At 37.6% G+C, this 14,627-nt stretch overlaps 1 protein-coding gene and 2 long non-coding RNA genes across 12 annotated transcripts in view; 2 read left to right on the plus strand and 1 right to left on the minus strand.

The window, feature by feature from the left end:
• Window positions 1-14,627, plus strand: part of DCLK1 (doublecortin like kinase 1) — a 341,215-nt gene that overhangs the window by 106,583 nt on the left and 220,005 nt on the right. The window lies entirely within an intron of this gene.
• The window catches only part of LOC111092369, an 84,791-nt gene that overhangs the window by 53,207 nt on the left and 16,957 nt on the right, over window positions 1-14,627 (plus strand). The gene's annotated exons all lie outside the window — the stretch shown is intronic.
• LOC111092368 overlaps window positions 6,058-14,627 on the minus strand; it is a 46,083-nt gene continuing 37,513 nt past the window's right edge. Inside the window, exon 5 of one of the 2 annotated variants that reach the window (XR_005378336.1) lies at window positions 6,058-6,217. This is a non-coding gene — a long non-coding RNA (uncharacterized LOC111092368). Of the gene's footprint in view, window positions 6,218-12,942; window positions 13,058-14,627 lie in introns of those variants that run through there. The other variant, XR_005378337.1, reaches the window with a different exon arrangement.

Consider the following 14,627-nt stretch of genomic DNA (forward strand, 5'->3'; position numbering starts at 1 on the left):
ATTTGAGGTTTCTTATTTTCTTGAAAAGTCTAACTAGAGGTTTATCAATTATATTGATCTTTTCAAAGAATCAACTTGGTTTCATTTTCTCACTTAGAATCAACTTGGTTTCATTTTCTACATTTTAGAAAATTCTATTTCAGTTATATCCACTCTGATTTTTATTATTGCTCCCTTTTTGCTTTAGGTGTATTTTGCTCTTTTTTCCATTTTCTTTAAGTTAATGGTTAGGTCATTGATTTGAAATCTTTTTCTTTTCAAAGGTAGGCTTTTATGGCTATGATTTTTCCCTAAGTACTGATTTAGCTCCATCCCATAGATTTGTGTTGCATTATCATTTCCATTCATCTTGAACTATTTTCTAATTTCCTTTGTGATTTCATCTTTGACTCTTTGATTATTTAGAAATGAATTCTTTAATTTCCACATGTATGTAAATTTGCAAATTTCCTTCTTTATTAATTTTTAAGTATCATTCCAATGTCATCAGAGAAACTACCTTGTATGATTTCAATCCTTTTAAACTTGTTGAGGCTTATTTTATGGCCTAGATATAGTCTATCCTGGAGAATATTCCATGTCCATATATGTTTATTCTTCTTTTGTTGGGTGGAATGTACAGTTAGGTACATGTCTGTTAGGTCTAACTTTTATAGTGTCCGAGGTTTCCATTTCCTTTTTTATTTTCTGCCTACTTCTATCCATTATTGAATGTGGAGTATTGAAATCTCCAAGATTATTGTTGAATTGTCCATTTCTCCCTTCGATTCTGTTCATATGTGCTTCCTTTAGTTTGGAGCTCTAATGGTAGGTGCATGTATGTTTATAATTGGCATACCTTCTTGGTGGACTGACTCTTTTATCATTATAAAATATCATTCTTTGGCTCTAGGAACAACTTTTCTCTTAAAGCTTATTTTATCTGATATTAGCAGGGCCAATCCAGCTTTCTTTTGGTTACTGTTGGCATATTGTATCCTTTCTTATTCTTTTACCTTCAATTTTTTAAATGTCTTTGACCCTAAAATGTATCTCTTGTAGACGGGATATAATTGGATCAATTTTTGTTATTAATCATTCTGCCCATCTCTGCTTTTGGATTGTTTTGTCCATTTACATTTAATGTAATTACTGATAAAGTAGTATTGTGTATACTATTTTTAAATACATATATTGTCCCTTTTTGGTTCTATTAATCCACTACTGCCTTCTTTTGTGTGAAATAGATATTTTCTAGTATATCATTTTAATTTCCTCATTGTTTTTTTAACTATATTTTTAGTTATTTTTCTAGTAGGTGCCCCAAAGAATACACGTAAAACAATCTAGTTTGGTATTATGCCAACTTAATTTGAATACTGTACAGAAATTTTGCTTTGGCTAGATCTCTTTTCCCTTTTCATGCCTTTGTGTGATTATTGTCATGCAAATGACACCTTTATGCATATTAACCTCATCAAGACAATTTTATGATTATTGCTTATGCAGTTGTATTGGAATCAGGTAGAAGAAGAGTGTTACAAAAATACATTTATAACTATTTTTTATATTTATCTACTTTGATATTTAACTATGTACCTTCTAACCTTTGCTGGTACTCCTTATTTCTTCATGTGGATTTGAGTTAATGTCTTATGTCCTTTAATTTCAGCCTGAAGGACTCCTTTAGTATTTCTTTTAAAGCATGGTGATATATTCTCTCAATTTTTGTTTATCTCTTTTTGTTTTTGGAGGGTAGTTTGCCAGATATAGAATTCTTAGTTGACTGTCTTTTTCAGCACTCTGAATGTGTCATCCCACTGCCGTATGGTCTCCATTGTTTCTGATGAGATGTTAATCTTATTTTGGATCACTATTACACGATCAGTCACTTTTTTCTTGTTGCTTTCAATTCTCTCTTTGGGTTTGGCTTCTGACAATTTGATTGTGATCTATCAGGATGCTGAACTTCTTGATTTTATTCTAGTTGGGATTCCTTGAGTTTCTTGGATGTGCAAATCCAAGCTTTTCATCAATTTTGGGGATTTTTAGCCATTATTTTTTCAAATATTCTTTCTGCCCTTATCTCCCTCTTTTTCTCAGGCTCCTGTTAGGTGTATGTCGGTATGCTTGCTACATCCTCAGGTTGATGAGACTACTCTTTTTGTTTCATTCCTTTTTCCTTTCTGTTCTTTAGACTGGATCTTCTCAATTGACCTGGGGACCATTGATTGGGAATAGGGCAAGAAAAATGCCAGAAAGCTCTCAGTTCTTACCAAGAATCAGCCATTTTTTCAAACAAATGGCCCTTAATCCTGCAAGCCTTTGGTAGATTTCTAGGCTTCTGGGAAAAAGCTTATTCTGATCATTTTTGTTATTGTTTTTCTTTGTTCTGGAGGAGTCATTCCAGAAGTGCGTCCCCACCATATACTTACTTAACTCAGTGCCTCTTCTCATGATTCTCTCAACCTAAAGATTATGGTCATCTGTTCTGTAAGTTATTCAGTAATTATCTATTGAGTAATACTACAAACCACAGATTGGCTGCTGAGGATTACAATGTGTCTTTCACTGGCTTTTCAAACTAGGTACTCCTTACATTAATTATTTTCATAGTTGCCCTTATACATTATTAAGAAAGAGGAGGCACTGAATAAGAGGAATGTGAAGAAATAGGTAGAAAAAGAAAATCTCTAGGGTAATAAAGACATAATTTCTACATGAAATTTCATTAACTGTGTTTGGAATTTTGAGAACTGCTGCCAGGTGCTTGAGTGCTTTAGAGCTATGAAGAAGACATGCAATGTGAACAAAGAAGTGAGACCATTATTATATAAATTTAATGCATAGATGCATACATTAGTGATGCATATATACTGTATAATAAGGAAAAAAAATAGGTTGACTTAATATTTTTGATAAAGCTTGGGATACTTACCTGTTAATCTGTCAGTTACACTTTTTCAGCCCTAGAATTTGAGACTAGAAAAAGAAATATTTCAGTAGAAAGCTTCAAAGCTTAAGATGACAGTGGCCAAGATATTTGAAAACTTGAGTTCTGTTTACTGCATGGGTCTAGATCTTGAGAATACAGAACGGTTTGTTTTTAATCACGGAAATCATCTTATCAGTTCTTCTGATAGCAGGAAGAACACAATCTGAGAAGGTAAAGAATCAGCTTAATTAAACTTTTGGAGAAAATGACAGAAAGAATTAATTCAGAAGGTATCTTTGACATTAATCATGGAAACATGCAGCTCAGTTTTCTTGGAGCACTTAAAAAAAACCAAAGTGAGAATAAATTTACATACCAATTAGATAAGAAGTTACTACATATACTTCAAGATAAATTTAAAATCTAGAAACAAGCAATCGGTACTATAATGTTCTAGAACATACTCATTTGAATATGTGCTGTCTGCATTTTTAGTGGAAGGAAATGCATTCAGTCAATGGCATATGTTATCAATATTTTAAGAACTAAGCTGAACCTGGAGAGGATTATGCAAGTATGCAAGTTCACTTATAATTTATATGAGAGTAAATTAAAGATGAATAAGAAAAAAATATTTCAGTGGGAAAGGGATAAAACTTTAGAAAATTGTCCAATATGGATAGCTTGTTTTTTCCTTTAAAACACATATTTTTCAATAAGTAATTCCACATGAGAAAGCTTTTACATATAGCCTTATAAAAATGTCTGTGGTAAATTAGCATAATTGAAATTAAAATTGAAAAGATCTGGTTGTGTATAAAAGGAAAGTGTAAATTTTGATACATGAAATTTGTGCAACCATGTAAAAAATAAACCTTTAACAGATTCTATTTGAGATTATTAAATATGATTAATGACTTTTATAAATAGTCATAGAAAATAATTTTTAAATATTTATTTATTTATTTTACAGGAGGAGACAGAGCACATGAGCATGGGGAGGGACAAAGGGAGAGGGAGAGAGAGAGAAAGAGACTCCCTGCTGAGTGTGGAGTCAGATCCTATGACCCCAAGATCATGACCTGAGCCCAAATCAAGAGTTGGTCATTCAACCGACTGAGCTAACCAAGTGCCCCCAATGGGAAAATGTTTTAAACTGATATCTTAGGAATGCTTAAAATATTCCACAAGAAAGAGAAGTTCCACTTTGTTTAATTACTAGGTTGGGAAAGCTGTTCATAGAGGAGGGAGTAGAATCACTGGGCTCTTTAGGATTACTTTTAATAATAACCCTTTGATTTTTTGATGATGACTTGTTAACTCATGTGACTCTGGAAAGCATGATAGCAAAAGAGGAATGCAAATTAGCATTAAAATATAGCTAAATCAAATGTAAAATATATTAATTTTCAGTGTATTATAGATAAGTTCAATTTGTCAACCTGTTTTTTTTAAAGATTTTTAAAATTTACTTATTTGAGAAAGAGAGGAGAGAACAAGCAGAGGGAGGGGCAGAAGAAGAAGGAAGAAGCAGGCTCCCTCTGGGGAGTCTCATGGAGAGCTCAATCTCAAAACCCTCAGATCATGACCTGAGCCTAAAGCAGATGCTTAACCCACTGAGCCACCCAGGGGCCCCGTCAACCTGTTTTACAGAAAAGACATATAGCAGTTTGCATGATGGTATCTATGAGGCTGAATTATATTAAATGCATGAAACAATAATTTGGCCACATCAGTTTTAGCCATTTAGCATGAAATATGAATTTTACTCAAAACTAATCTGGTTGTTTCTATTATTATCTGTTGGGAAGGCATCTGAAAAAAATAAACTGACAATGCTCTAGATCTTTCCTTCCTTCTTACTAGTTGCTATGAAGACATTACCCAAATAAATACATGAAAAGTATTCAGTGTATTAACTAAACATTCTGATTTCTAAACCCATTTATACATTGATTTTCACAAGTGTGCCAGAATTTATATGGTAATGAGGGTCAGTCTTCTAACCTATTGATATTGTTCATTTCTAGTCTGATAAATGCAATGAAGTCCTAAACTAGGCAGTGAGAAAGATGGAAGGGACAATTGGAACAAAAACACTTAGAAAGTAGAATTTTAAAAAATATCAAGAAAAAGTAGAATCAGCTGCTTTGGGAACAATTAGCTGTGAGAGGCTGAGAGTAAGGACTAAATCCCAGGTAAGCCCCAGATTGGTAGCATTGGCTCACAGGTAAATGCTAAGCCTTTTAGAGAGTGTGGGTGGCTTTAAAGTGAGCAGGTCATTAGAGGGAGATTTGTGACAGTCTTGGCGTTAGGCATGTTGAGATTATAAAATCATAGAAGCTCTGGGTTGGAAGAATACTTAAAGTTTATCTAATCCAATAACTTGTGGTCATACTGGCAGCTTAATATAATGAATATTTAATGCCCTGTTTCCAAAGTTCTGTGCCAGGCACTGGAATCCACCCTGGGGAGGAGGGAGCTGTGTGATTTGAGGGTTTCATTTAGTAAAGTGCTAGTTAATTGGGATTTTACTGTAAAACAATTTTGGATGATCTTTCCTTCCTTCTTATAGCACTGAGATTTTGTCAGTAAAGAAGGAATCATACATAGGGAGTCACTAGCTCTTCAGCTAAATAGGAAATCTTTAGAAAACATAGGCCTCAAACACTCTGCAGATGAGAGGTGGCATTTCATATTCCTAAAGAAATTTGGAGGATGTTGGCATAATTAATCCCTATAAATGTATAGAGTATCTGTTAGATGCTGAAGGCTGGGAATGTATTGGTGAATGAAACAAACATAATAACTGGCCCATGGATCAGACACAATCAAATAAAGAAATTGTGTGTGTGTGTGTGTGTGTGTGTGTGTGTGTGTGTGTGTGTAGAAGGAGGGTGGGGGAGAGAATAATTGAACATTAGAACTGCTAGAGAGAAGTGATGTTTAAGCCAAGATCTGAGAGATAAGATGAAGCTGCCCACAGATTCCTGTGTGGGGCATTCTTCTGTGGGTTACTGAAATGGGCCAAGGTTGAAAACTTGTGAGTTTTACTTGAAAGAACCATTCTGATGAGTCTGCAATTTAAATTTGAGCATCCATTTTATTTTTAAAATATAAATGAACATGCTGTTATACTGAATAATTTGATTTGTTCTGAGTAATACTTGTTCTTACTGGAAGACTTAATTTCTTTTTGCAGGATAGTAAAAGAGAATTATGGTCAGTTTATTTCTGACTTAACTGATGCCTTTTTTCCCCCAACAAGTCCAAGAGATTGCAAATGCTTTGATAACATTTCTCCTGAAAGATAAATTTTTGGAAAATGGTTAATCAGGATTGGTCTTTTATCTCTAATAGATTCATCAGACATTCATAGATTCAGCTTACAAGCCTACGGTTACAAGCATTTCAGGTGTGACAAAATATGGTAAACAGCTTATCAGCTGTAATTTAAAATTATAAATGCAACAAAATAGTTGCTCTCTGCATAGCTCTGAAGAAGAGTGCAAAACAAGCTCTGTTTGAATTGAGAAGTCTTTCATTTTTTTTTAATTTTTATTTATTTATGATAGTCACACACAGAGAGAGAGAGAGAGAGAGAGAGAGAGGCAGAGACATAGGCAGAGGGAGAAGCAGGCTCCATGCACCGGGAGCCCGACGTGGGATTCGATCCCGGGTCTCCAGGATCGCGCCCTGGGCCAAAGGCAGGCGCCAAACCGCTGCGCCACCCAGGGATCCCTGAGAAGTCTTTCAAATGGCAAAAATCAAAGCCATTCATTCTTTCAAACATGCATTTTGTTTATATGACCTTGAGCTCTCTATGAAATACTGACAAGATGGTTACTGTTAAAAACAGTATCCTGTTAGTGGTTAGGTGATTGGAAATGATCAGAATTGCAAGTTAAGTATAATTGGAAATATATTAGCTCATAAGAAGAATCCTAACTACATATGTGGGTTTTCATAAAATAATGATGATTTTATTAATTACTCATGAAGGATTGCCTGTATAGTATAGATATTCAAGGTTTATAAATGACACACAAGCAATTATCCTCAGTTTCCTGGAAGTAAAAGACAAGTGAAAATACACTGAATATGACACAGTTTAAGTATTTTTTTTAAATTTATTTATGATAGTCACAGAGAGAGAGAGAGAGGCAGAGACATAGGCAGAGGGAGAAGCAGGCTCCATGCACCGGGAGCCCGATGTGGGATTCGATCCCGGGTCTCCAGGATCGCGCCCTGGGCCAAAGGCAGGCGCCAAACCACTGCGCCACCCAGGGATCCCCAGTTTAAGTATTTTATTGTATTTTATCATATGCCAAAGTGATTGGATGTGCAAATCTGTTTTATTAGTTATTTGAAGGTAGAAATTGCTTATAGTTATATTTCACTATTTTTTTCCTTTTGCTCTTTCTCTCTTTTTTTTTTTTTAATTTTTATTTATTTATGATAGTCACAGAGAGAGAGAGAGAGAGGCAGAGACACAGGCAGAGGGAGAAGCAGGCTCCATGCACCGGGAGCCTGATGTGGGACTCGATCCTGGGTCTCCAGGATCGCGCCCTGGGCCAAAGGCAGGCGCCAAACCGCTGCGCCACCCAGGGATCCCTGCTCTTTCTCTCTTTAAGAAGTTCTTTACCTGTGAATAGAATGGATTCATAAAGTTTTTTAAAGGGAGCCTGGCTTTAGAGAATAGAATATATTTGATATTCTTCCAATACAGAATATATTCCAGTTCCTTTTGTGAAGATCATCTGCCTTTGTTTACCACTCTTTAAAAAAAGATTTGTCTTAGAGATAGATAGAGAAGGGGGAAAAAATAAAAAAGAGAGAGAGAGAAGGGGGGGAGCAGAGGGAGGGAGAGAGAGAAAATCCCTAGCAGACTTCATGCCCAGAGCAGTGCCCAACGTGGGGCTCAGTCTCATGACCTGAGATTTTGACTTGAGCTGAAATCAAGAGTCAGATGCTCAACTGAGGCCTTCCTGCCACTCTTCTTTAAGACTATTTAAGTCCTTTTTTTATGCAATGTCCATCTCTACTCACAATTCCATAACGTTAGAAGGATTTACAGAAGGAATATAGCTGAGATTTTGCTAGGAACATGCAGAGCTTGGATAAAGATTTGCAAATTCAAGATTGTGTTGTTCTACCTTAAAGGGTGTGCTAGTACAGCCTTCCCCCACTCATAATACTCTAAAACGTTCAAATTGCATTTGCTGGTTGAAGCTTCTGCCTGTGAAATAATAATAAAAACAATAATAATCTCCATCAAGCTTCACTGATAAGGCATTCTTGGGATTCATGGATTTGGTGTTTATAATCTCAGGTGTTTGGATCTTTTCCCAAAGGTCCTTGATTTATAGGAATTCAAAATTTCTTTGAGGTGCACCTGAAATGGTGAGCAGTCAGCCCACACTTTTGCTAGGCTGACACATGCCATTCATTTGACGTATGAGCCTCACTGGACACCAGGCATTATTCTCTTTTTAGGTAAGGTTGCTCTCCCTAAGTGGTAAAAATTTGATTTCTTTGTGTTATCTTCTCGAGTGAAATAAAAATCACTGTGAAAGTTGAAAAGAATTGTTATGAATATAAGCAGAGGAAGCAGCAATTCAGACATTTCCATAATATTTACAAAAATTTAAGGGTGAAAGGTACTGAGACATATTCTTTCAAATGTACGTTATCTTATCTGATTCTCATAATATTATCATTATTCCACTTTACAAGTGGAGAAACTAAAGCTAAGAGATTATAAATCACTTGACTGGGCTCAGCTAGCTTTTATGGACCAAGCCCAGGTCCTTGGTCCCAAAATTCCTATTTGTTTACCTTCCACAATTGCTTCTTGGATCCATGTCACTTCAGATACAAGGTTCAGATACTTGCAAGAGGTCGCAAGTCAGTGTCTCAGACAACAAAATCCAGTAATATTTTTCTCTTCGGAAGCATCTGCTTTTGGGGTTCTGATCTTTTCTTTGCCCTCTCCCTGGGAGCCCTGCCCTCCAGTGTCCTAAAACCTGAGAAGCTGCAAAGCATCTTTTGCACAGCAGGGAAAGACGGTTTCACCATAGGGCCATGAATTGTTAAAACATAAATGTAAACATATATACAAATTTGGTAATGTTATGTAATAGTGTATCATGTTTCTTGCTTTATTTGACATAGTTTTCCATGCATCTACGATTTTTGTGGTCCATCCTTGTTCTATTTGCTTGTTTAAACCAGAGCTTTCCATAGAATTTCTCTAAATTGAGGAATTTTCATCCCCCTATCCCCCACCTTTACTGGACACCCTGCTCCTTGGTACTGCTCCCTGGAAGATGCGCTTGCCTTTTGAGCTTTCTTCCTTATCCTTTACCCATGGTTTCTCTAAAAAGTTTCTGCGTCATTCAAACCTCCTTTCGCTCCTCCAGCATCACAAGTTGGACCATGCTGTTGGTCCTTCATTTCTACTCTTCGCTACAACTTAACTTTTGCAGGTATAGCTTTTGCCATTAAATAGTGTATTTTCTCACATCCTTTATAATGTTTTCAAAAGATACTTAAAAATGTTAGTAGGTATCCTTACAAAAGCATCATTTTAGTGTTTTATTATTGTTTCTACTTTGACCTTTAAAAGAAAGTTGCTAATAGTTAGATGTATACTTTCTGTGATGCAAGGTTAAGTACTGAATTTTTAATGTATGTGATCATCATTATCACCGTGTCCTGGTCTCTGCAATAGGAGGAATAATATTTGATGACAGGCTTTTGTGAGTTCTTTTTGCACGTATATTTATATTTATTATTCTTTACATTGAAGACTATTGTGCATGTGAGTCAGGATGGTGAAGGGGTATAAGGCACAGCGTTCAAGATAGATCTCCTTTGTCACAGTATTTGGTACTCTTTCATATACTTAACTCTTAGTCAGCACTACTAATTTATAATCTAATAAAATCAGCTACCGTTCAAACTTCTTGTTTAGGGTTTATGACTTATACGATATCTAATTTAGCATCTCTAAATCAAAGTAGCTTTTGAAATTTATATTCTGTGAAAGAATCATATGTGGTGGTATTTCACTTAGTTCCATTGGGTTTAACAGACTCTTTTTATTAGTTTTATGCTACTTTTCAATACTTCTGTGCCACAGACTTCTTCATCTGTAAAAGTATTAATACTTAATAGAGTTGTTATGACCATCAAATTAGATACAGTGAGTATAGCATTTGGCATAGAGTAGACAATAAATAGTAGCTGTATAGGCACCTGGGTGGCTTGGTGGATTAAGCATCTGACCCTTGATCTCAGCTCAGGGCTTGATCTCAGAGTTGTGAGTTCAAGCTCTGAGTTAATTTCCATGCTGGGCATGGAGGAAAGAAAGAAAGAGAAAAGAGAGAGAAGAGAAGAGAAGAGAAAAGAAGAGAAGAGAAGAGAAGAGAAGAGAATAAAGAGAATAAAGAAAGAATAAAAAGAAAAGAAAAGAAAGAACAAAAAGAGAACGACAAGAAGTGACAGCTCCCGTACCCTTACCCTCCATTCCAGTCCCCTCCCCTCCCCCCTCCTTCTCTCTCTTTGCTTGTGTCTTTCTTTTCTTTCCCCTTCCCTCCTCTCCTCCTCCTCCCTCCCTCCCCCTCCCGTCCCCCCCCCCCTCCCTCCTCCCTCCCTCCCTCCCCCCCCTCCCGCCCCTCCCTCCCCTCCCCCGCTCCCCTTCCCCCTTCCTCCCCTCCCTCTTCCTCCGCCCCCTCCCCCCTCCTCCTCCTTCTCCCTCTCCCTCCTCTGTCTCCTCCCCCTCCTCCTTCCCTCCCCCCCCTTCCTTCCTCCCCTTCCCTTCCTTCCCTCCCCCCCCCCTCCCTCCCTTCCCCCCCTCCCCCCCTCCTCCCGCCCTCCCGCCCTCCCCCCGCCCTCCCCCTCCCCCCCCGTCCCCTCCTCCTTCCCCTCCCCCCCCCCCCCCCTTCCGCCTCCCCCCCCTCCCCCCTCCCTCCCCCCCCCCCCCCCCCCCCCTCCCCCGCCCTCCCCGCCCTCCCTCCCCCCCCCTCCCCGCCCTCCCTCCCCCGCCCCCCGCCCCCCCCCCCTCCGCGCGCCCCCCGCCCCCCCCCCCTCCCCCCCCCCTTCCTGCACGGCCGGAAGGAAGAGAAAGAGAGGTAGCTGTTATTACTGTTTAAAACTTATAAGCAGTTTTGTTCATTTCTGACAGTATTCTATGTTCTTTTAAGAAAACATGAAGTTTGGTATTCTTGCTGTATCTTCTCTATCTCCCTATTTGTTACCCCCTGTTCTTTATTCTTTTATCTATTCAACGCATATATTTTAGCACTTATTTTGTACCAGGTCCTGTTTTAGGCTATGGAGAGACAGCAGTGAACAATAAAAGCCCCTGCTTTCATAGAGATAATATTGTAGAACCAATGTTTATAGGTTTTTGGCATTTTAATAAAAAAAACCTGTGTAACATGCAAGGAATGTGGAAGCCCAAAGATAATAAAATAATCGTCTGACCATATGTTGAATTATTGGAAAAAGCTCAAAAAGTAATCTTGCTTTTTAAAGGATCAGGTGACATAGCTTCACTTGAAGTAATCAAGGAAGGACTTGTATTAAGGCAAAACATCAGAGAAGTGTATTACCTTGTTGTTGCTATTGTCAATTACATGATTTTTCATAGGTAAACCTTATTTTTTGGGCTTCTTTTTAGAATTATTAATATCATTTTAAAAATTAGCAAGGATGGGGATCCCTGGGTGGCTCAGCGGTTTGGCATCTGCCTTCAGGTCGGGGCGTGATCCTGGAGTCTCAGGATGGAGTCCCACATCAGGGCTTCCTGCATGGAGCCTGCTTTTCCCTCTGCCTGTGTTTCTGCTTCTCTGTCTCTCTATCTGTGTCTCTCGTGAATAAATGAGTAGAATCTTTTAAAAAAATTAGTAAGGAATAATTGGGAAATAAAAAGGTTTTTTAGAACAAACAAAATCCTCTATAATATACTTAACACAAAGACATAAAATTTGATTATTCATTACTCGTTAATAAGAACTTTTTAATTTTGATTGATTGATGTCCATTTTACTTTTCCATGTATTTTCTGTGATAAGACATACATTTTTATGAAAATGTATTAGGTAAAGTGGAAAAAATGAAGTTAATATGAAAATATCTATTAAAGGATGTTGGTGTCCAAGCTCTCCATCTTTTCCATCTGTCATTCATCTGGACATAACCAGAGCTTATTAAAAAGAATTAAATATACCATATGTACCACACCAGCGGTTCTCAACCAGGATGATTGTATCCCCCAGAGAACACTTGGCAATGTCTGGACACACTTTTGATTGTCACAGCTGGGAGGGGGCAGGGTGCCACTGGCATCTGCTGTATAGAAATTGGAGATACTGCTAAACATCCAACAATGCGTAGGATCATTCTCTCTTCTTCTCTGCTCTTCCCCCCTCAAATTTAATTCCTGCATAATTAACATATAGTATTACATTAGTTGCAGGTATATAGTGTAGTAATTCAACAATTCTATCCATTACTCAATGCTCATCATAAGTATATTTTTTATTGAGAGAGAGAAAGAGAGAGAGAGAGAGTGAGTAGTGGGGAGAGGGAAGAGCAGGGGGAGAAAGAGAAACTCCCCAATGTGAGGCTCAATTTCATAACCCTGAGATCATCACCTGAGCCAAAATCAAGAGTTGGATGCTTAACCAACTGAGCTGCCGAGGCACCCCCATAAGTATACTCAAACCCTATCTCCTACTTCACCCATTCCCCTACTCTCCTTCCCTCTGATAACCATCAGTTTATTCTCTATTGTTAAGGGTCTGTTTTTTGTTTGTTCCTTTTTTCTTTGTTTTGTTTCTTAAATTCCACATGAGTGAAACCATAGGATAATTGTCTTTCTCTGACTGACTTACTTCACTTAAAGACTGTAATTTTTAATTTCAAAGCAATATGTGCTCATTATTAGATAAAATTAGAAACATTAGAAAATACAGATAATTACATTTTCTTAAAAATTTTTATTTATTTATTTATTTAGAGGGAGAGCGTGAGTGAGGGGAGGGGCAGAGGGAGAGGGAGAGGGGTAGAGAAGAAACTCCTTGCTGAGAATGGAGCGTGACACGGGGCTTGATCCTACGACCCAGAGATCATGACCTGAGCCAAAGTCAAAGGTGGATGGTCAACCAACTGCAACACCCAGGAGCCCCCAGATAATTACATTTTAAAATTCATAACTACTTACACAAAATCTCTATTTTACCCTTTCACAATTTTCAGTGCATCACATATCTTTTTTTAAAATAGAATCATAGTGTGTATATTGTTTTGTGACTTTTTCATGTGTCAATATATTTTGTAGTTCTTTATGCCAGCAATCACTGTAAAAAACATAATTTTTATAGGCTTTAGATTTTTGTATGGATCTAAATTAATTTGGTTTGTTAATATCATATTTGTTACCTACTGAATTTATTTCCAGGTCTTTTCATTCTTACAAGCAATCTTGCTGTGAATTCTGGTCTCATAGTAAATATTTTGTATATGTTCAAAGATTTCCTTCCAACAAATTATCAGAAGTTAAATTGGACAGGCTTCCATGGTTCTTGTCATGTATCACAAAATTGCTTTTCACAGAGATTTTTAACATATTTTCCCAGCAATGTAAGAGAATATGTCTCTCCTCATCCTTGATTTTGGGGAATGGCAAACATATATACAGAATGGGAACTGAAGTTTTCATTATTCTTTTCCCATCCTGTGGTTTTTCTTCATGGCTGTCTGTGGCAAGGTCATTTTCTGCTCTCTAGTCTCTCAGGTTTAATAACTCTGGGAACATTCAGAGCCTGGAAAATTGATCTCATGGTCACCAAGTCACATCAGATTGATTAGAATCAGTTTGGCATCAGAATGTTCATTCAATAGTTTATGCAACTGCTTTTCCAATATTAGATTAGATTGATTAGAAAATCTGGGCAGATAGTTGAGAAGAGGACCCAGTGCTGTCCAGCCTAACCTCACTGGCCCACACCCACCAGCTTTGGTCACAAGGTGAGCTGACCAGGAGAGGGTGAAGGGGCAGAGGCACAGCAGGGGTCTGTCAAGCAGGGACCCGTATCCCTGGAGGATACAGCTAAAGCTTCTCTTAGAATTGGAGTTGTTCTTTCTTACATCTCTTAAGAACTGTGGATCTTTTAGAATTCAGTATTTATTCATTTAATTTCCCACAGGATTTATTTATTTATTTATCTTTTAAGATTTTTTTATTTATTCATGAGACATACACACACAGAGGCAGAGACACAGGCAGAGAGAGAAGTAGGCTCCATGCAGGGAGCCCGATGGTAGACTTGATCCTGGGACTCCAGGATCACACCCTGGGCCAAAGACAGGTGCCAAACCGCTGAGCCACCCGGGGATCCCTTCCCACAGGATTTAAAACAATAGACAATGAAATCATGAAGTTATAGCCACTAGGATGGTAGATTGTTGAACAGGGCAACAATCCTGGAAGAACACGTATGTGTGCACATATAGCCATGTGCACAGACACACATGCACACAAACATACACATGTGTGCACACACACATTTGCAAATGAGTCAAAATATGGCATTTTTATACTGGTCTCAATATTTATTTTGCCATTCTTAATCCTCCAGCAAGTATCATTTTCCCTGTATACCCCAATATAAAACTAAACGTGAATTTTTCTCTACTTGTTTAT

This window comes from Canis lupus, chromosome 25, assembly GCF_011100685.1.
Source record: "Canis lupus familiaris isolate Mischka breed German Shepherd chromosome 25, alternate assembly UU_Cfam_GSD_1.0, whole genome shotgun sequence".
Lineage (NCBI taxonomy): Eukaryota > Metazoa > Chordata > Mammalia > Carnivora > Canidae > Canis > Canis lupus.